The following is a 23,258-nucleotide window of genomic DNA, read 5'->3' on the forward strand; positions in this document are numbered from 1 at the left end:
TATTAGAGGCTGTGCGGGATAATAGATAGAAAGCCAGCCTTAAAGTTAAGAAGACCTGGGCTCAAGTTCCATTCCTGAAAAATTCTCTCTGTGTGACTTTAGGCAAGTCACTTAACCTCTCATGGCCCCAGATAACTGTCTCAGAACAGTTGCCTTCTACACTAGTATAGGGTTTTTCTCACTAGGAATTTCCTACACTGATAAAATCACAGGTGCTGACCAAAATATTTTTAAACAGCTCTCTCCAGGTGTGGTAGGTGAAGCACATATACATGCAAAAAGATGTCCTTGCTATCTGATTCATGAAAATCTAGGCATAAAAGAATGTTCCTCTGTATGTACATCAGTTGTACACATAAGCAGATTAGGCAGAAGCAAATGCACAGTGATTAGAAAGCCATTGTTTCCATCCACCCAACAGGGTGCATCTGCACCAGGAGGGCTGGAAGAGAATGCCACGGAAACATTTTAACGAACATATAGGGGGCTAGGATTAGCTTGTGGTCAATATTGAGGTGAGAGTAAGCGAATCTAAGTAAATAAAAGCTTTGTCTTCTTTCTCCTATTTCATTCCACAAAGAAAACACTCAGAAGGAACAGAGCATGCCTTCTTGCAGTATTTGATCAGAAATTAATACTGCCACCAGGCCTCATCAAAGTGGCAGATGAACAACACATTTAAAAGCCATTTTAACAGAGTCACTCAATATTACAAACCAGGTTTGTAGATATCTGCTTTGAAGCTGCATCTTTTAATTGTGCTGTGGAAGTAGCCTGATGCAAGAAGACCTATTCTCATTTCCATTCATTAGAATTCTCTCTGGTTGAAGGCATTTTCAATAAAAGAAAGGGAAAAAATAATTAATGTCTTAGAAAAGATATAGAGGATGTTGAAAAGATGTAGAAAACATGGTGATGAAAGGGGAAAAAGGCCGAATTGCGTGACTATTTAAACCACTAGCTTCTTTGAAAGAACAGTCATTTTGCTTCAGGGAAACTAGCTGATGGGGGACTGGGAAGGGAGAAACAAGATTCATTTTGCTCCTTATTTAACAGACTATACTTGAAAAAAGAAAAAAAGAAACAGTAGAAGAAGACTGAAAAACTGGAAAGAGACTGAAGTTTGACAGCAGGAACCTTTTCCTATCTTTTTTCCCAAGTGTCCTCTATCCCTCCCCCATCCCTTAGTCACTCAGAATCCATTCTAAGGGATCCTATTCTTATAGTTAACCTCCTGAATAACCAGCAAAATCCCATAATCAACAATGAATTTCTCTTCACTACCCCCTACTCCCATACATATCCTACATTTCTTTCCTTCTGCTAACTGCCTAAAAAGTTTGTGGCTTTTAATCCTTTATTCCAGCAGGTGAGATAGGGTGATTTGAAAGGTAGTCTTCCATAGATAATACCTCAACCCAAAGAATTAGAAATAGTAATAGATGGCAATTAAAAAACCATGACAGTTGTGATCCTGAGCAAGTCACTTAACCTCCATGTAGCTTTCAAGTGACTTTGAAAAAGGGAAGAGTCTTAACTCTGGAGTCAAAGGACTTGGATTTGAAATTTGTCTCTGACATGTACTCCCTATTATCCTTGGGTGTGTCACTTAATCTTATTGGGTCTCAGGTTCCTGATTTGTAAAATGAGGATATTGGACCAGATAGACTCTAAAGTCTCTTCCAGCTTGAAATCTATGATCCTAGGTTTCTAAACAGATTGCCATCTGTATTGGTGGAGGGAGCTTCCATCCCAGGAATTCTCTACAGTGATGAAATAGTTCACATATTTATATAGAATGATGGACATTTCTGACATTGATATAAACTTCAATGTTTGCTAAGGAATTTACATAGATTCTCTTATTTGAGCCTCACAACACCCTCAAGGGGTGGATATATAGGTATTGCCATTCCTATTTTTCAGGTGAGGAAATTGGAACTCATTTAAGGTGAAGGGAAACTGAAGGAAATTGAAGTGACCTGCTGTTGTTCCCATAGGGAGAAAGGGCCAGAGGTGAAATTCACACCCAAGTCCAAAGTCTAACATTCCATCTATGAGGCCATGTTGCCTCTTCAGTTTTAGGTCCTATGGCAGACATTGGGGGGAGACACTATTGGATGAGTAGGTGAAGGGGCTTGATATCTATTTAATCACAGCTGCCTACGCTGACTATGTGTACAGCTGACTCAATTGAGAATCATTATTTTAAAATTAAATTTGTGTAAGACAGATAATAAGAACATCTGTCAACCTATTAAGATATAGATGAGACTGAAATAGTGATAGAAAAAAAAGTACATTTGGGTCTTAAGTGGGTTGGTATAACCATATGCAACCTAACCAGTGGCTCAGAATCACAGTATCTGGATCACAAATTCAATGTTGGAGAGCATCTCTTTACACATAGAATCTTTTTGGATCAATCTGCCCCTACCCTGGATGTACCTGTGTGTGGCTAATTTCTAATTCATCTCTAGGGATTTTCAGTTCCCATGTAAGCCTCAGGTTAACACAGCATGAACCAGAGAACATGTAACAAAGAAAAGAGAAAGGGGTCATGCCCATCTCAATATTCTGATGAGTTCCATCTTCCCAGGGACCCATAAAGTTTCTCTAAATTTACTGTATTACCTTTGGGGTTGAGGTTCCCCCCAAACGAGAAAAACATGGAATAGCTGAAATCTCAACTCTCCTTCCCCACTTCCCCAAACCTACAAAGTCGAATCACTCACAGGAACAGTAATATACAAGATCCAAGATTCTTTTTTTTAGAACCTCTGCACCCTGTCTATGTGGCATTTCTCCTTGGTTCAGTCCCTCACTCTGTTTCTTGCATGGTTATTTAGCATAAAAATCTTTCTCATCGGTCAAAAAGTCATCCCACTTCTCAACACTCCTAACTTGAACCAGAAACTCCTTTGCTTAGTCCAAGAACTCTTTGTCATTTGCCCAGCAGCAACTGCTCCATCACTGTTGCTCTGCCTCTCTTATTCTCACTCATTCTTCTTTTAGGCAGGCCCATAGCCCTGCCTGCTGGCAAATAAAGGGGCCACTTGGGAATCTTTGAAGAGCTCCTGACCCTTCTATCTCAATCAAAAACTCTCACTTTGGAGACTGGGGGAAATATTCTCACCACTTTCTGTTCACTTTTTGAACTTTTATCATCCTCCTTCTTGTCATCTTGTCAATCCACCCTATAACTAGTGCCAAGGCTGGAGAAGTGGATAAGACTGAAAAAGCACTAGAAATACTGGAAGGGGTAAGGAGCAGGGGGAAGCTGGTAGTTACTGAAACCAATCCTGTTGAAACAACAAATGTTCATGTCCCCAATGTATTATACATAATGTATTGTACATAGCTATTCTTACCAGGATGGAAGCAGTTTGGGTTTCTGTCTCATATTTTGGTTATTTATACAAGCATCAAACTGAAATTCTATCCCAGTATCTCATTTTTGCAAGCACATGGGTTATCAAAAACTATGATGTCAGAGTACAAGCTCCACTGTTGTTCTTTAGTCATTCATGTCTGACCTCTATGACCCCATAGACCATAAAGTTCATGGGGTTTTCTTGGCAAAGAAATTTTTGTGGTTTGCCATTTCCTTCTCCAATGGATTAAAGCAAACAGAGGTTGAGTAACTTGCCCAGGATCACACAGCTAATAATTGTCTAAGGCCAGATTTGAACTTAAATCTTCCTGACTCCAGGCACAGCTCTCTATTCAATGAACCATCTAGCTGCTCCCAAAGTTCCACTAGAGTCTTCCAAAATGGAAAGTCTTTGAGTACAGTTTACTATATTCAACCGAGCATCTTTTGAGATCAGTCTAGTGAAATTTAGAGAGACTCATCCATCACCAGAGAGTCGGCCACCAAGTGATGAATTCAGGGGGAACAAAGCAGTTCATGGGGAAACATCTATAAAAGTATGTTTCCTCAACTTTTAAATGAGGTTAATGACACCAGCCTTCTAATGATGATAATGATGATAATTAACATTTATTTAGTGTCTTATGGTTTAAAAAGTGATTTATATGTTACTTTCATTCAGTACTCACAAAAACTCTAGGAGGTAGGTATTATTATTAACCCCACTTTACAGGTGAGGAAACTGAGGCAGACAGAACTTAAGAAACTTGCCTAGAGTCACATAGCTCAACAGTATCCTAGGCAGGATTTGAATTCAAAACTTCTGGACTCAAACTCTAGTACTGTCTCCACTGCATCACGTAACTACCAATAATATCACTGAGATTACATCAGATAGAAGCAGATAATAAAATATGAGGTATTATGTCTCAATTGAGACTTCTGTCTGCACTCCAAAAAAGATTAAAGTACAGAAATATCTGGAAAGTGGAATGGTAGGGAATGTATAGATAATTTGGGGGAAGTGGAATTTTTTCCCTTTACAGCTTTCACTTATTTTTTTTCAGGTATGAATTACTCAACAATATGCTGACTGATATCCTTCCAAAAGACAGGATAATCTTCTTAGCTTTGTTCTCTATTTCTTGGTCTCTGCCCTGATTTAACTAGAGAATTTGATGACATTTATAGGTTTGTTCTACCAGTGATATTTTAAGAATGTATTACATTTGTATGTGAGTCTGTGGACTCTGTGTATGTTATATAATAGAACATCTAAAGCTAAAAACTGAACACTAGCAAATATCCAAAGTGAGAAAAGAACTATGAATTTATTGATGAATTGTGTTTCTGTGTAGCATTCTATTTTCAATGCTAATTACCTATGTGTTTAAGTAACAGCTTCAATAGTAAATGTTGCAGGAGATATGGAGAAGCCGAAACTGTATTTACCATCTGTGGGGCAATGAATTGTCACTCTCAAAATCAACCATGCCCCCAGACCTTTGACCTATCTACATCACTACTAAGGCTAAAGCCCAGAGATCCAAGATAAAAGAAAAAAGGCCCATATCTATAAAAATATTTATAGCAGCTCTTTTTTTATAGTGGCAATGGACTGGAAACTAAAGGGTTGCCCATAAATTGGGGAATGATTAAACAAATTATGAAATGTGAATGTAATGGCATACAGAAGGTCTAAGAACTCAGTGTAGTTTTAAACTTTAGTAATTTTATTGAACTGTAAGAAATTATGAAAGGGATAGTTTCAAACAAACCTGGGCACACTTACATGAACTGATACAGAGTTAAGCACTGAGAACCAAGAGAACAATTTATATAATAATATAAAGAAAAACAATTTTGAAACACTTGAGAACTCTGATCAATAGATGGCTAATCATGGTTCTGAGAATTAATGATGAGTTAATATGACATCAAACTCAAGATGCTGAGTAAGGCTAACTAGACTCTCCTTAAGGACACTTCTGGCGCAAAACCTTATGATTCTTCACATGTATTTTAATCTTTAATGTATGAAGAAGTGGTATGGTGTAAAGGAACAAGGACTGGACTGGGGAGGGAGGGAGGAACCATAAGCACCTACTATGTGCTTGTCACTATGTTTACAAATATTATCTCATTTGATCCTCACATAATGACCTAGGTTATAGTCATGGCTCTTTCTTACGCTCTTTTGTGACTTGAACTAAGTAACTTCTCTGTGCCTCAGTTTTCCTGATCCATAAAATGAATGGGTTGCACTAGGTGATTTTCTAAGTTTCCTTCTAGCACTTTCATTTTATGATTCCATGATAAATCATTTCTTTAAAACTTTTCTCTCCTTAAGAGAGGTGCTGAACTTAAATCAAAGTTTTAAAGGGAAGGAGAGGGAAAAATTCAAGAGAAAGGTAGCTCCCCCTGAAAGTTGACAGCAATGAGAAGGAAAAATGTGCTGAGAATAGACGTGACATCTTAATAATTGGTGGTGAAATGCTGTAATGCTAGACTATAGAAAGCTTAAATAGAACTGTAGCTTTTTTTTTCTTTTATTAAAGAAAGGCAAAAAGAAAAAAATGGGGAAAGGAGGCTGGCAGCACAATGCTGGAGCAAGAACAGATTCTGGAAGCTTTTCAGCATGATATTGTCAGTCACACCAGTGATGCGGATGAAAGCTTTTAGCACATGAATAATTTCAATGAAAGGGTTTTATCGCTTTTTATTTGCTGGGCATTTACAGAAGAATAAACATGCTGGTATATATTATATGTAGAGGAGAATCCACAGCAAATGAAAGCAAAGGCCTCTGGACCCAGCTTCCAGCAAAGACTATGGTTGCTTAGCAACCAGGCAACAGGAGAATTCTCTCTCTCTTTCTTTCTTTTGTTTTTAGATTGCAGTAACCTTTGATCAATTTTGGCTCCTCAACAAAAGACTTGAGCATTTTGAGAGAAGGGTTACCTGCTAATTTGTAGGTATCACAGACATATAACTGGGCTATTTGCTTTTCTCCCCAGGTTCCAGTTAATAACAAAATACTTTTAAAAAAATCTTTTTTAAAGTTCCACTAACAGTGAGCTGAATCTCTGATGAATTAGGACTTACGTGACAATGGGCAGCAAATTACTCTAAAAGATGTATGTTATTTACCACATCACACTGATCACTCTATGAATGGTTAAGTTTTGAAAAACCCAATTTTCCACTCAAAGTATAACTTCCATATAGAGGCAACCAAACCTCTAAATTCTGTCTAGGGAGATGTGAGGGCCCAATTGTGCCTCTTTTTTCCCTGTTCCAAATGACAGTAACCTCAAGGTTCATGGCACTGGTTCCTGCTCTATGAGACACAACCACAGAATAAGAAAGTTCATAGTGCTTTCCCTCAGGTTGCTTATAAATGATAGAACAATGCATGTTGCAGAAAATGATCAAATTTATATTCACACAGATACATACAAGAACATTTGGAATGGCTACAGTATGTATTTACACTACATACAGAGGGAGTAAATGGGTCAAACCAGGTTATAAGTAATAAGCTGCTGATAGTTTAGCCTGCCCTGCAAAAAGCCGTTAACTATTTGGGTTGGGTGCTAGACAGAGAATGTATTTCCATGAAAATGACTCTCTGGAACAGGGGCAAAGAGTCCCCATAGGCTTAAAGCATTATTGACTTGAGATAAAAGAGAAAAATACATGGGAAAATGAGGAGAAAAGATGAAAGAAGTTCAGGAAGAAGGGGAGTAGGCAACATTTTTCTGAACTTCTTGGTGACTTCTCTTTAAAGTCTTATATTCACCTTTGGTGAATGGAAAAGATATTATGCAATATAATGTGAATGATAGTAATGTGTAGCACAGAGACTGTTATTTTTTCTTCAAAAAGGTATATTTAATCTCTGGTCATGGATTCTGTTTAAACTTTGCCATTGCCTGGATTCTGTTGTCAAAAGGCTGCTTTTGAAGTTCATTTGACCAATTTTCATCTCATAAAAATATGGGGGTGGAAGGACAGCGTGACTTGTCTCAGACTCTGAAATTCCTTGGGGAGGGTCTGGTCACACTTATCAAGAGGGAGGTCCACTTGTTTTTGTTGAATCTCCAAATATTATCCTTCACTTTGGGAAACTCATATTGGAAAAGATTTGTTTTATATCTCATACTACATGGGCAAGCTCAACAATGGGAAATTCTTTAAAATTTTCCTCAAACTCTCTTCTTTTCTACTGTTAAATTATGTTCTCCAGAAGGACAGTATCATGTTTTCTTTTAAAATGACTACTGTTCTCATGGACTTAGATAAAAGCTAAGATTGCTTCATATAGCTCTTTTCCAAGCTATAGATGGTAAGTACCATGGATAGCAGCCAGCAGGGTTCCCACCAGTCTAGCAAACTGCTCTAGAATTCTAGCCCTCAGAATTCAATTCCCTCCCATTCCATCTTACCCGAGACCTTTTCATTGTTATCTGTGTCTTATACAGATAGAATTGATTGTGGAAAGCACCAACTGGCTGTACAAGTATCAAGCTGAGACCCTGAATTTCTGGCTTAGTTAAAAGTTTTACTTTCCCAGTTAAAAAGCTGTATAAGTTCATAGATTTAGAGCTGTAAGGGGACTTGGAGGTCCTTGAATCCAACCTCTTCCTTTCACAGATAGGAAACTGAAGCATGGAGAAATTAAGTGACTTAACCAGGGTCATGTGACTACTAAATGTCTGAGCAGGGATTTGAACCCAGGTCTTCCTAACTATAGTCAGTGCCCCATCCACAAGATTTCACACTTTGATAGCCTGTATGAATGGCAGCTAAACTCAAAATGTAATAAACAGTCTCAGGATTGGAATCGTGTACTTTTGCTTTATTTCACTGGGTAGCCTAAATGGATTTTGTTCCTTTTTCCTTTTTTGAAAGCTATTTAAGGTTTTCAAAGTGTTTTATATATACTATCTCATTGGATGCTCACAATACCCTGAGGCAGATGGCGTTTTATAGATCAGGATGCTGAGACTGAGAGACAGAGTAAAAGACTTGCCCACACAATTAGTAAGTGTCTGAGGTAGGATTTTAATTCAAGTCTTCTTGGCTCAAAGTACAGCACTCTATTCACTATGCCATGCTGCAATCCTTGTTTCCTTTTAAAAATTGTTTACAGCAGCCTCTGTGCCTAAAACCACAGGAAACGTTCTTTCTTTTCATTATGAAAAACAGCACATTCTATGTTTTGTTATTTCATTAAGTGCAGCAGGTACATCTTCCCCAAATCTATTATGTTGATTCTCTTATTTGACACCCTACACTCATTTTTCTATCAAATATTGTCTCATCTGACAGTGAAGCCATCGCTGAGTGACTCTGAGGACTAAGATTCAAGTGATAAAAACTATGTCTTCATGACACCCACACAACATTTAGGAAAAAAATGAAATAATCCCAATCTTTCCATTCTTGCCAATTGCTCTGTTAATTAATCTGTTGTTTGGTCTATGAGATATTAGCCCATCTGACTGACTTTCCCCTCACTGAATTAACTTGTTTCTATCCCTCCCACCCACCCCCCCAAAAATTAGTCAGACCCCTTCAGCATTAGTCATCATTTGTTCACCCATTCATTCCTTGTTTGTCTTTCATTCTCAAAGAGAACCATGACATCAGGAACTCGACAACATCACTTGCAAGTGAATTGAATTTAAGTGAGGCAAGAATGTGCAAAGTCACCAGCCTCACTCTCTCCTCCAGTGCTATCTGAGTCCAATGGTAAGATATATATGAGGGTGACTGGATATGGCTCCCAGCTTCAGCCACAGCAAAGGATCAAATGAAATATTTGCAAAGTGCTTTGCAAACCTTAAAGTGCTATATAAATACTGGCTATTATCCTTGGGAGAGCTACTCTTCTCCTTAGCAACAAGGATAGCATGGTAAGTGAGGATTTACCAGACCTAGACTGGAATTGTCCTCACTGTAAATTGTTTAACTCAATGACTCAAAGCCATGCCCTTCTAGGACTATTTTAAGAGTTAGCATGGTTTTTGATAGGTCTACTGCTCTAGTAACCTACTTATAATTTTGATCCAGAGTCGCTTCTGCTGAAGGAGACCATGTTTTATAAGCTGTATTCTCCCCCTTCCACTCTCTTCCCCTTTAAAGGAAACAGGTAAAAAATTAAAATATAATTTAATTAAGGGAAGTCAATGCACAGATTGGGAATCTGCTCATTAGAGAGCTGGCTGGTGGCTTTTCCTGCCCAAATGAGCAGCAGACTCTTTTGTGTCTAGCTTCCCAGGTCTTTGACTAGTCTCTCTGGGATTTTCCAGGTGCAAGATGAGCCCCAGGAGGGCTCCCAAAGCTTACTAGAATGCAGAAGCAGATGGAGAATCACAATTAGGTACCAACTGGAAGGGACTACAGAGATATTGAAGATCAAAGTGCTTCTCCACCCAAGTAATTGCTCAGGTAGGGGTAACCCAGGACAAGGAAACAAATGACAGGCTCCAAACACAAGTCTGACAAAAGCAGAGCCAACCTCAGTCTCGGGAAGCCTACAGGGCAACTAAGAATTTTTTTGATCTCTCTCTCCTAAGGATGATCCATCTTCAGGGGGCACCTAGCATTCAGTGTCAGTGCTGAAATAGTAGTTTGTATTGATTTTGATATTACCCAGGGAGCTGGGGAGCTTGAAAATAGACTTGTTGTTCTCCTCACCTTAGCTTGCAAAATTTTCTCTCCTTTTATTCATATAGATTCACTAGAGTCACTGCCCATAGTCAGAACTTTAGACATCACTAAAGATAACAAGACCAGAAGTGCTATTGTGTACTTCTAGAAATTGACTATTTCCCAAAACAATTCACAACTGGCCGCAGCTAGTAGAATACAAGTGCAGAGAATGAAAAATTTTTCATCGTGTCTTCCCATTATCTCTTGTGGGCTGCTTGCACACTATGTACAAAATGAGGGTGATTCACACTAGTACCCTTCTGGAGACTCATTTTCCTTGATCTCTTAGAATTAGCTATATCTTACTTCTCTCATCGTTTCCCAGGGCTTTTTTTTTCCTTAAATTTCTCCCTTCACCTAGCCACTCTTCTCTATTCTCCAATAATTAGGAATCAGTCCCTCAGTCCACATGTAGTAAAAGCCTTCCCATGGAGAATTTATGGGGATAGGCCTGGGCTCTAATTGTTTCCAATTTCACATATATATTTTGACTAGGACACTTTGCATGGAATGCCAAATTTGTTTCCTGACCACTTCCCGTAGGAAATATGTGCTAGGTCAATGTTGAAATACTTAGAATTATAGGATCATGATTTAGAGCTAAAAAGACCATAGCGACCATCTAGTCCAACCTTCTTATTTTACAAATGAGGAGATTGAGACCCAGAGGGACTAAGTAACTTGCCAATGGTCACATGGGCAGTAAATTGTAGAGCTGTGATCTGAACCCAGAACCTGTGACTCCAAATTCAGTGTTCTTCTTACTGAATTATACTACCACCATTGTGTTGATAAAAGACCCAAGGCATTTCTTAATCTCTCCATCCACAATTTAATCCAAAATATAATCCATTAAGGTTAATTCAGAAACAGGAATGGATCTAGTATCCTTAATATCATGTTCCAAAGCTTTTAATAAATGTCTGTATCTATGTGGCCCCATCCTTGGTGCCATTCAAATTAACCCAAGTCAAGAAAGACTCTGTCCACTAGTCAAGGAAATTTCATGGAAGGGGTGGAATTGGCCGAACGATGCAGGAATTAAAGTGAGGTCATCAAAGTAGGACTGGGCAGAGGCAAGAGACACTTCAGTTTCAAAGAAATCAAGTCTGATAGCATGTTTGGTAGCTTAAGGGAAGGTAGGTCAACCTGTGAGGACTATTTTTCCATTCCTCTTATACACCAAAGATTATCTCATGGAATGTTCTCTTTGTCACATTCTTTATGTAGTTTTCCATCTACCCAGTCACAGCTATTATAGGAGGAAGGTGGGTTAAGGGATCACCCAGGGTTTGCTGCATCATCCCAAAGCATGAAAATGGCAGCATGGTGTCTTAGTCAGCAAAATTTTGACTTATTGGAGTTGGTGGAATAAGTTTTTAATCATATACCCCAAACATACAAGAAATATTATTTCGTGAGACATCTGGTTATTACATATTGCAGTACTAATGACAAAAATTTGCATGAAGACCACTTTGCATGACCAAAATTTGAAAGACCATTTGCAAGACTAAAATTTGCATGAAAATCTTTGGAGTTTATACACCAACACTCATTTCTGAGGAAGAGAAATAGATCTACAGTAAAATAATTATATGGAGAACTTGATAAGATTCTCCAAATGAAATCAATATGCACTCTAATACTTGATGACCTCAATGCAAAGGCAGGAAAAGATGAGGATGGGGGGAAATATATGGGATAGTATGATTCAGGAGAAAGAAATTAGATAGTCTAGATACTTGTAGATTACACTGAAGCTTCATAACTCTATATCAAGGACATTTTCTTGAAAAAAATAGAATTAAATATTTGGTTTCAAATCTCACAAAGGATGGAATTGATTGCATTTTAAGAGACATGAAAAGACTTTATTGAAATGGGAGTAATTCCCGAGTTGTTTGTCTATGCGCAGTTAGACCAATGGCTTGTCAGAGCCAAGATCAGAATTTTTAACAGACAAAAATAGTAATAAGATAGATATGGATTTAACCATAAAAGGATGAGGATTTAACCCTGAATTAGTCAAACAACCCTCTTTTTTTTAAAAAAAAAAAAAGGAAATTTAAAAAACTGAAATGATATCAATGCTAATTATAATAACTTTATCCAGGAGTTAAGTCAATGTAAATTAATTACTACAAGGAGACCAAAAGAGTCAAGGAATTTCTTAAGTCAGCAGTTATTTACCTTGTTTTCCAAATGCAGCTGTTGAATTGAATGTTGGGTTAGAATATAAACTTTTCTATTGGGATGAACAACTAATTATGAGCATTATCATCTCATAAAGCAGAGAAACAGGAGCATAAAGCTAGTTTAAAGAAAGGTTGGCAAGATATTCAGCTGAGCAAAGTCATCTCAAGGTCACTTAAGGGTGAAAATGGAGAAGATGGTGAACAGAAAAAATGGAAAAGATTTACAAAAAACAAAAACATTTCAACATACTTTTTTTGTCAAAAATATTCAAGCCATTACATTTCTACCCTAACATCACATCCCTAAGATGCTTATACAGGAGGCAGAAATGGGTCTAAAAAAAAACAAAACTGGGATAGGCAGTCAGATGGATCAAGTACATAAAGAAGACATCCATGTTGATGGTGATATAGTTGTGAAAGCATTGAAGTACTGATATAAAATGTCTGAAATGACCAAGAGAGTATCCATCACTACTGACTTATATGGTCACTCTCCCATCTATGCAAAATCTTTATGAGAGTCGTCAGTACACAAATTAGTGACACACTCAGTGAAGGTATTTTTAAGGAATAAACAGATTTTTGCATGTGATATTCAACAATAGAACACTTGGTAAAACAGAAATTTGTGGGCTCTATTATAACAAACTGTCTCCCATCCATGTGTCAATATCATTCAAAATTCCTTGGAAGCTGTAAAAACAGAAATATTCAATATTCCAAAAATAATCTTCTGATGTGCATCATGCAGGACGTAGAATGGGGAGATGTATTCACAGGAACAATATTTGCCTTGGTGGTCAAAAAGAACCAGCGCAGAGTCTAGGTTGCAGAGGGATTCCCTGTTTATGATAAGTTCCTATATAGGTTCCTATTTAAGAATGACTTTCTACTGACTGCATGGAACAGCAAAATATGGCAAAACCTCAGAAAAGAGATCTGTGATACTTAAATGATTCTGACTTGTCCATCCACATAAGAAAGACCAAAGGGATAAAAACTGTATGGACCAGATTTAACATACATCTGATTGGATACCTTATGGTATTTGCCCAACAGTATGTTATCTGAGACACAGGGTATAGGCTGCTCTTGGTGTGGAAAGGGAGAGAGGCTTAGATTGTTTTCAGATTATGGCAAAATACTTTTTTACTGATTTCAAGCTCCCTATGACAGCAATGGCCCATTTTTTCAGTACAAACATTTTGCCAGTGCTGCTGTTGTACATGGTAGTGAGAACTGGAACACCACTGCCTCTAAAGAACTAGAGGTGGGTGATGGAAAAGCATTTGGTAGATGTGAGGAATCTGTACATAGGTGTGTACACCTATACCAATGAGGGGTCCCAAAAGAGAACAGCAGTAGAGGCTGTCATCAAAGAAGTATGACAGAAAGAGAGGATGCACTGGTCACACATGGAGAAGATAGGAGAAATGCTCCTCAGTGCTCCATTGGTACTTTGAGATGTTGAGAGAAAGTGAGGAAGGTTTCTAGCACATCAAATGAACCACCAGTGGCTAATTTGCAAGTGGATATAGAGGGTAATCACATGGGATATGTAGGCATGATGGATTGTTTATAATCTATATCATCAGAAGGAACTTCTGAAGAATGAGATCATATATTGAACAATACAAGAGATATGTTTGAATATTGAACATTGGGTATGGTGGTTCACCCACTAAATCTTTATAAGTGCAATTCTCTTTCTCAGCCTCCCATTCCCCTCCACTTCACGCTCCTTTAAAGGTGTACATCTTGTGGAGTGAGGTAGAAAGTGTGCAAGAAGATTCTGCGGGGAAGGGGCTACATCTGGTTTTGTCTGTCTCACATATTCTACATTTGAGTCAAACAGGCCTACCTGATGCACCTAGCACCATGCAATCTCCCACCTCATTGCCGTTGCAAAGTTATTCTTCCATACCTGAAATGTTCTTCCTCCTCACTTTTACTTCTTGGAATCTCTACCTTAGGGTTCATTTCAAGTGTCAGCTCCTATGTGATGCTTTCCATGATTTCCCCAGTTATTAGGAATTTCTCTAGGTTGGACATGCTTTGTATATATTTTCTTGTCTGTAAGATCTTTGTGGCTGTCTGTTTTTGTCTTCCTCATTTCCTCATTTCAATGGTTAAGATACTATGTAGAGCACAAGTGTTTAATAAATGCTTATCAGATTTCATTGAATTATTGTACCTCTACCCAATATAGCATCGCAAGCAAACATGCAGACACTCTATTTGGTGAAGACTAACTGATACATAGCCCGAAGAAATTATATTGTAAATTCTCTCAGTAGACTAGAATTCAAGATAAAAGTTCATGTGTCCTTTTTTGGCCCTAATTTGCCCTTTAGTATCTAGTTTCTTGACATCAGTTCAAGTCAGTAAAATAGCATCCTGAAAGAAGGCTTCTTTGGCCCTTGCTTCCCATCAGATTAGACCCAAGGTTTGGAGGCAATCTACAAATCCATAGATTTGATCACTTGTCCTAGAATAATGAGGTTGTAACCCAAAGTGTCTTCCTCTAAAATTAGTAGCTTGGGATAAGCCAAGAGCATCAAAGGGAATATTAATTCCCTGGTGCTGCTGGTCTCCATTTTGTACAGTACACTGAGCCAATATGGCTGCCTTCCATGTTCATTAATTGCTATTAGGGGACATGAATAGGTGAGAAATCAATGAACACATTTATGATATTCGTATTCTTGTCATTCTTAGTACTACTGTGATGTGCTAATGTATTCTAAGAGCATAATCATAACTGTACTAAATGTTGTCTCCCACATATTTAATTATCTAGAAATAAATTTTTAATTAAAAATTGGAGACTTTTTTTTCCCAGGGTCAGTTCCTTGGTCCTAATGCAAACCAAATTCTCCAGAGAAATAACATTGATCAAGACATTCATGGATTTTTTAACTCTGGTGTAGATTAAAATGAATTAAGAGAGTCAAGAATTTAGAGAGTCTCCTTCCATGCATTTTTCTTCTCCTTGTTTTATGGCAAAGGAGGCCAAAGTATATGTAGTTGGCCTGATGGGAGATCCAGCTTTGTGGTTAAATATGCAGTAGAATGATGTATCTTTTAGTAGCACGAACCAAGGGGATCTTAAAACAAAGTTTTATAGCAGGTAAACTGCCACTCTGTTATTTGATGAGTGTACATATCTCTTCCTAATTAATGCTGTAAAATGCTTTCTTAGGTCCATCAGCCCATTTCTCTCTAAGGAGAACAAGAAGGAATCCAGGTGGAGGAAGAATTTCAACAAGCCAAGCAGTGCACTGCCCTCTGCCCTCATGAAAAGGGATTTTATTAACTGTCTCTATTTTACCCAATTGCTTTGAAAAAACATTTATCAGATGTGTCCCCATTTTAACCAATTGCTTTATTGCACTTTTATTATAAGTGCAAAGGTGAAATAAAGTGAGTGCCTACTGGTCCTCCTGTACCCCTAAGTCACAGCAAACACTGCTGATCGCAGAACTTTGGAATCAAGCTTTCTTATTGTCCAAACAGTCATTAGCAGCCAAGCAATTATTATAAATGTCTTTTATATGTCACCCATTATATAGAAAATGAACCCAAGTTCAAGCACAGCAGGGAGAAAAGTCAACTTCACCTTCGGTTCCTACGATAATCTTGAAAACGTTCTTTAGCATTGAAAAGAGCAGGTTAAAACAATAGTCTGCAAGATAAAAGTTGGGGTTTATGGCACTGTCAGCCATAAATGCAGCTCGGGTGGGTGGGGGAGCATATGCATTCATTAAAAAACATGTCAATTTGGGCCTCAATTCCAGAGTTGTCTTTGAGGTTTTAGTTCTGAAACTGGATTGGAAATGTTGCTGTTTTAGAGAAAGCGTCATACTGTATATTCTGCGTACAAGCATTTTGTTTCTCTGTGCTTCAGATTCCTCATGTGTAAAGGGAAGGATTTGGGCTGGATGATCTCAAAGTTAGAGGTCTCCTGTAAAAAAGTTAAGTAAAGCTAATGACACAGTGACCATATCTAAAAGCGCATACAACATTCCATGTCTGTAGTATCCCTACATCTCTATTAGAAAAATTAGCAAAAATTGTTTTCTCTCCCTTTCATCCCCCACCACCACTGGGAAGGGAGGGAAAGAAAAGTAAATTCCTTGTAGCAAATATGTATAATGAAGCAAAACAAATTCCCTCAATGAATATATGTGTGTGTGTGTGTGTGTGAGTGTATGTGTGTGTGTGTGTGTGTATGTGCGCATATATATATATATATATATATATATATATATATATATATATATATGTATATATGTGTATGTGTGTTAACCCACACCTCAAATCCATCACATCTCTGTCACAGCATGTTTCATCATCTGTCTTCTGAAATCATGAATGGTCATTTTATTGATAATAGTTCTTGCTGCTTTCAAAGGTGATTATTTTTAAGCTGTTGTTGTTATTAGATAATTTGTTCTCCAAGTTCAGCTCATTTAATTCTTCATCATTTAAAAAAAGTCTTCAAAATTGTTTTTTATAATATTGTTGTTAATTTTTTTTATTCTTTTTACTTCTCTCTTCATCAGTTTATATTCATCTTTCCATCTTTCTTTGAAATCATCTATTTATCTATTTCTTACAGAACAAGAGTATTCCATTACATTCACATAGTAGAACTTAAGTCATTCAACTGTGAGACATCTTTGTCTCCAGGTTCCACCCTCCCCCCCTAAAACACAAAAAGAGCTGCTACAAGTATTTTTATTCATATGGGACTTTATACATCCTTCTTCTTTTATATCTTTTGGGTATAGACCTAACAGTAGTATATCTGGGTCATTGTTTAGTAACTCTTTATGTAAAGTTCCAAACTACTTTCCACAATATTGTACCCAATCACAGGTACACCAACAGTGCATTAATGTGCCTGTTTTCCCATAGTATCTCAACACATTTTCCTTTTTTAGTCTTCTTTACTATTTTAATGGGTTTGAGGTGGAATCTCAGAATTGCTTTAATATACATTTCTCTAATTAGTAGTGAGTTGGAGCATTAGATGGCTATAGTCAACCCAGGTTTCTCCCCTTGAGAACTGTTTGTTCATATCTTTAGACCATTTATCAACTGGGTTATTGCTCTTTTCTCCAAAATTTGAATCAGTTCTTTATGTATCTTGAAAATGAGACCTTTGATAGAGAAACTTGCTGAAAAGATTTTCCCCCCAGCTAATTATTTCTCTTTTAATCTTAGCTTTATTAGATTTCTTTGTGAAAAAATTAATTTTACGTAGAAAAATATCCATTTTGTATCTTTTGTGATCTTCTTTATCATTTGTCCATGAACCTTTATTTATCCATAATTTATAGGTGATTTTTTCCATGTTTCTTTAATTTGTTTATGAAGTGAGCTTTTATATCTAGATAACATCCCTCTTCAGGAGCAACTAGGTGGTGCAGTGGCTAGAGTGCCAGGCTCAGAGTCAGAAGATGAGTCTTTGTAAGTTCAGATCTAGCCTCAGACACTTCCTATGTGTCCTTGTGCAAGTCACTTAACCATTTGCCTTAGTTTCTCATCTGTAGAATGAGCTGGAGAAGGACATGCCAAACCACTCCAGTCTCTTTGCCAAGAAAACCTCAAATGGGATCATGAAGAGCCAGACATAACTGAAATGCCTGAACAGTAATAACAAAAACACCTATTGAGATTTTTATCTTTGTATAATGTATGAGGTGTTGGTCTAAATCTAATTTCTTCCACACATCTGTTCAATTTTCCCAGAAGTTTTCATCAAATAGTAAGTCCTTGTCCCAGTAACTGGAATCTTGATGTTTATCAAATCCTAGGGTACTACATATATTTGCTTCTGTATGTGATGTCTCTAATCTGTGCCACTGATTGATCTCTATATTTTTCAACCAAGTTCCAATTGTTTTAACAATTGTGTTTTGTTTTTCAGTCTTTGGGACTCAATTTCTTCATCTATAATTATGAAACAAATAATACTCATAGAATAATTTGAGATGTGGTCCTGTTAGCCCTTATTCTTTCTATGATGCATGTTTCTCAAGGATTTGGAATAAGGGAGACTTGACACTTGGAGGACATTTGAAATTTCCAAAAGCTCTTTGTGTGTATTACCTTTGAGCCTCTGAAAATGTTGCTAGGTAGGTACTGCATGGGGTGTTATTGCCCCCATTTTACAGATAAGGTAACTTGGGTGCAGAGAAGTTAAGTGATATGTCCATGGTTACACAGTTAATAAATGTCAGAGGCAGTGCAAACCCAGGTCTTTCTGACCCCACATCCAGCTCTCTACTACTCTGCCACATTGCCCCGAAAAGTATCAAATGCTCACCTGGAGAATCTTCCTTCAAACTTTCAAGTTGGAATTGAACTGATTCCATTTTATTAGTGAAGAACAATGAATAGTCAATCAAATGGCATATGGATGTTTCTATACAGCATCACTAAATCAACTGTTTGGGGTTGGTTTTATATTTGTATTTTTTTCATTAGAGTAGTTGAGTGCCAAACAATGGAAGTCATGTGCTATAGAGAAAAGAAAATTGCCTTGGAAATCAGGAGAGACAGATTAGAGGCAAAGCTCTGTCACAAACTACTTGTGTAATACTTGACCTTTTGGGGACTCAGTTTCTTCATCTATAATTATGAAGAATTCAGCTACGTGATCTCTATGACATCTGATAATTCTACAATCCATGATTTTTGGAATTGACCACAATAAATATCCCAGGACCCCCCACACCTGAAAGGAAGCCCAGGATGTTGGTAATTTTTTCTATTTGTTGCTCTCATATCTACTCCAGCCACAGACCTCCCATCCCTGCCCCACCAGCAGAACTCTTTAAATTCTGTACATAGAGCATGCCAAATATTAGAATGCCAAATATCAGGGGTGTTTGGGTTTACTTTACTTAATTAGGGAAAGGTTTCATCCAAGTGGCCCCAACTAGAGGAGGTATAGTGCTGGGCAAGTCACTTAGTTTCCTCATCTATCAAATGAGTTGGAAAAGGAAATGGTGAACCACTCCAGTATCTTTGCCAGGAAAACCCCAAATGAGGTCATGAAGAGTTGGATATGACCAAAAAATGACTCAACAACGACAATGTACTTAAAAGGCTGATTGAATTCTTAAATACAAACTAGTTTCAGTTCAATACAGCAAACATCTATTGAGCATCTACTCCATATACGACATTATACTAGGAACTAGGTATGGGATTTTTGGGGGGGAGGAAGATAAAGATTTTGCCAGACTTCAACTATTTTCCCATATCTCTGTTTTTTGTGTAGACACTGCTACAGTATTTTTCTTTTCTTCAATATGGTATTTTATACTTCTGTAACTTTTGGAGCAGAGGATGAGAAAAGATAGCATGAATAAGGAACATTTATTTGGGGAGGGAAGGAAAAGGGTGGATGAATAGCTAGGTCTGGAATCAGGAAGATTCACCTTCCTGAGTATGACCTCAGACACTTACTGTGTGACCCTGGGCAAAGCACTTAACCCGGTTTGCCTCAGTTTCATCCTCTGTAAAAATGAGCTAGAGAAAGAAATGGCAAACTAGTCCAGGATCGTTGCCAAGAAAACTCCAAAAGGGATCACGAAGAGCCAGACGTGACTGAAAATGACTGAACAATAACAAATTTGGTTAAGAATTGTGGGGGAGGCACCAGCAGCTGCCTAGAACAGGAGAGGCCTCACATAAAAGGGATTATTTGAGCCAAACTTTGAAGGGAGTTAGGGATTCTAGGAGGCAGAGCTGAGGTGGACATAGGGAATACCTTGTGTAAAGTTATAGAGAGGGGGATAGAGGTGAGGAACAGCAAAAAAAAAACCTGGTTAGCTTGAATGAAGAGTGTGAGAAGCAGAGTAATATATAATAAGGTTGGAAAGATAGATTAGAGACAGGCAAAGAAGGGTTTTAAATGTGAAAGAAGGTTGAACTTGACCATAGAGGTCTTCCAGAGCCACTGTAGTTGATGGAGCACAGGAGTGGTGACACAGAAGACCCTTTAGATGGAACTTTAAGGTTTACAAGGTGCTCTTCCTATCTTATATCATTCAGTCCTCACAACCCTGGGAGGCGGTGTTGTTATTATCATCCCCATGAGGAAACTAAGGCAGACAGAGTATAAGTCACACAGCTGCTAAGTGTCTGAAGCTAGATATTGGCAAAATAAGTTCTATGATTGAACCAAGACTGACTGTAATTTGGAAGTAAGGTTTTTGCAGGTGTTATATGTGGTTTTATTTTCCCCCAAGTGCTTCAATACTTCAAAGGATCCACAATTTCATCCACATTGATACTTCCTCCACCACTGCAGATTGCAACCCTTCCATGCCTTAGTAGATGGTTTCAGAAATTTCTGTAGCTAATAGATTCATCACCTCAAGGTCAACTGTCTCCTCCATTCAAGAGGTTTTCTAAATTTATCCAGGCTAGTGCTTGAACAACAATCTCTCTCTCTCTCTCTCTCTCTCTCTCTCTCTCTCTCTCTCTCTCTCTCTTTTCTCTGTCTCTCTCTTTCTCTCTCTCTCCCTCTTTCTTTCTCTCCCTCTGTCTCTGTCTCTATCTCTCTCTCCTCCATCTTCCCTTTCCCTTCTCCCCTCTCTCCTCTCCCCCTTCCTTTTTCCCTTTCTCCCCTCTATCTCTACACACACACACACACACACACACACACACACACACACACACACACACACACACACACACACGGTTGCCCAATCCATATTTGAAACCTTTCCAGTCTGATAAGACATCTCAGAGTTTGTGCTTTCCTAAAAGAGTCTTGAAAAACCCAGGGTAACCTCCATGCCATCATCAGGTATCAGAAAAGAACCTTAGTGGAAGTGACAAATAATATCAGTATGGCATTGTGGGAAGAACTCGAGATTTGGAACAAAAAGGTCTTTCCACTTATCAGTTACGTCACTTTGACCAAATTACTTAACCTTTCTTGGTCTCAGTTTCCTCATTTCTTAAATGTGAATAATGATACTACTATAATACTTATATACCTACTACACACAAATACCATGAGGATTCAAGGGGAATCTGAATATATCCACATGTATAATGTAATATAACATTCATAGATGTGTACATAGATGTACATATACCCATATGTACACCTCCATACTTTCACACATACTTGTGTGTGTGTGTACCTTTGCAGACATAGCTAAATTGGCAAATCTTCTTAACTTTAGAACTCTGGCTTAACTCCCTCCCACCCAGTGCAATTCACATATAGAATTCAAAAGGAAAGAAGTCAATTCCTTAAATTAAAGGTTCTTTGTACTCTACAGACTCAAGGCTATTTTCTTTGGCAGTGGTCAAGTCAGAGACGAACAAGAAGTCCTCAGGCTATTTTGTTTGTTTTTCTGCTTCCCCATGTAATTTCACTGTTTTGTTTTACATTCTTGAACTGTCAGGAAGATTTCTCCCTGATTCTAATATTGTGACTTCTCTCTGTTTCTAATATCATGATAATGCTCAATTCAGTCCAAGTGAAATGGTTTTCTTTGTAACACCCTCATTCTTGAACGTTACAGATTTCTGCAACCTAAGCAAAGATAAGAAGATGGAGCCCTCATCAGTTCATACTCTCGCCATCCCATTCAGTCGATCATTGCCCTAGAATTTCTGGGAACCAGAAAAATGGAAAGATTTCTAATGTGTATCAAAGATGACACCTTTCTGTATGAAATGAAAAAGATTTTTTAAATGGGGGTGGGGGAAGCTGCTACCTTTCTACTCCCCTAAACCCCCCTCCCTATCCATTAGCCATCAATGGTGACTACAGTCTTGGAGAGCTGATGGAAACCCAACTGTTCAGCACTTTACAATGTGTATTATTTTTGTAGATGAGATTGGCCAAGCATTTGTGAATTATACAGAGAAGAACTATTCCCTCCTCTCTCCAGCATCCCCCATCTAGGGAAATGGGAAGGTGTATCTTTAATGAAACTGAAACTATTAGCAAGTTTGTGATTCAAATGAAAGCTATTACAAGGCATCTGCTCCAGGCCAAAGGATTTCTGCAGAAAAGACCTTTCCCATCTTTGAGCTCAGTCTGTGTAGACAGATAATCTGTACTTCCGATGGATGGTGGGATGAAACGTTCCCCTTTTCTGTTAGTCTTGCAACATGACATCTATGCTTCTGTTAGTGTGTGTAAGGGTATATTTGTGAGTGTATGCACGTGTGCATACACAAATGTGTAGGTGATTGGACATATTTATGCTTGCATTTATTTGTATAAGTAGGAGACCTGACTGACACAGTCATGAAATAATCTAATTCAGCAGGTGATAGGAATAATGATTGAAACTATGGTTTTGTTGGTAAAAGGAACTCCCAGGTTTAGACACTCTCTTTATGAATAAAAAGTCAGCAACTTCTTGGCAATTTATAGTCTAAGAGAGACGCTTTGAGCAAGATTAAGTGCTTTGGCCATGGTAACACATCTAGACAGTGAGAAATATGAGATTCATGAATCTGGAGTGGGAAGTGACCATTCCTCCATTTTGCAGTTGAGGAAACTGAGGCCCACAGAGTGACTTGCCCAAGGTCACAGAAGGAGTCAGTGGCTGAGCTAGGATTTGAACTCAGATAACTCCAAATCTATTACTCTTCCCCCTACACCTTGTTGCCTATCCATTATACTGTGTTGACTTTCAAGAAAACTGAGGCATGGTTAAATGAATTGTCCAAGTTTACACAGAGCCAGAATAGGATGTTATTCTCAATGATCCCTGGTAACATGTTGTAAGTGAAAGAGTATTGAACTTGAAATCAGATGACTTGGGCTCCATTTCTAGCTCTGTGACTATGACTTTGGATATGCCACTTAGCCTCAGTATCCTTATCTTTAAAATGGGGATAATGAAACCAGCCAACCTACTAACAAGATCATTGTGAAGACGAAATGAGATCACAGAATTGTGGGAAATGGA

This window comes from Notamacropus eugenii, chromosome 4 (assembly GCF_028372415.1).
Source record: "Notamacropus eugenii isolate mMacEug1 chromosome 4, mMacEug1.pri_v2, whole genome shotgun sequence".
NCBI lineage: Eukaryota > Metazoa > Chordata > Mammalia > Diprotodontia > Macropodidae > Notamacropus > Notamacropus eugenii.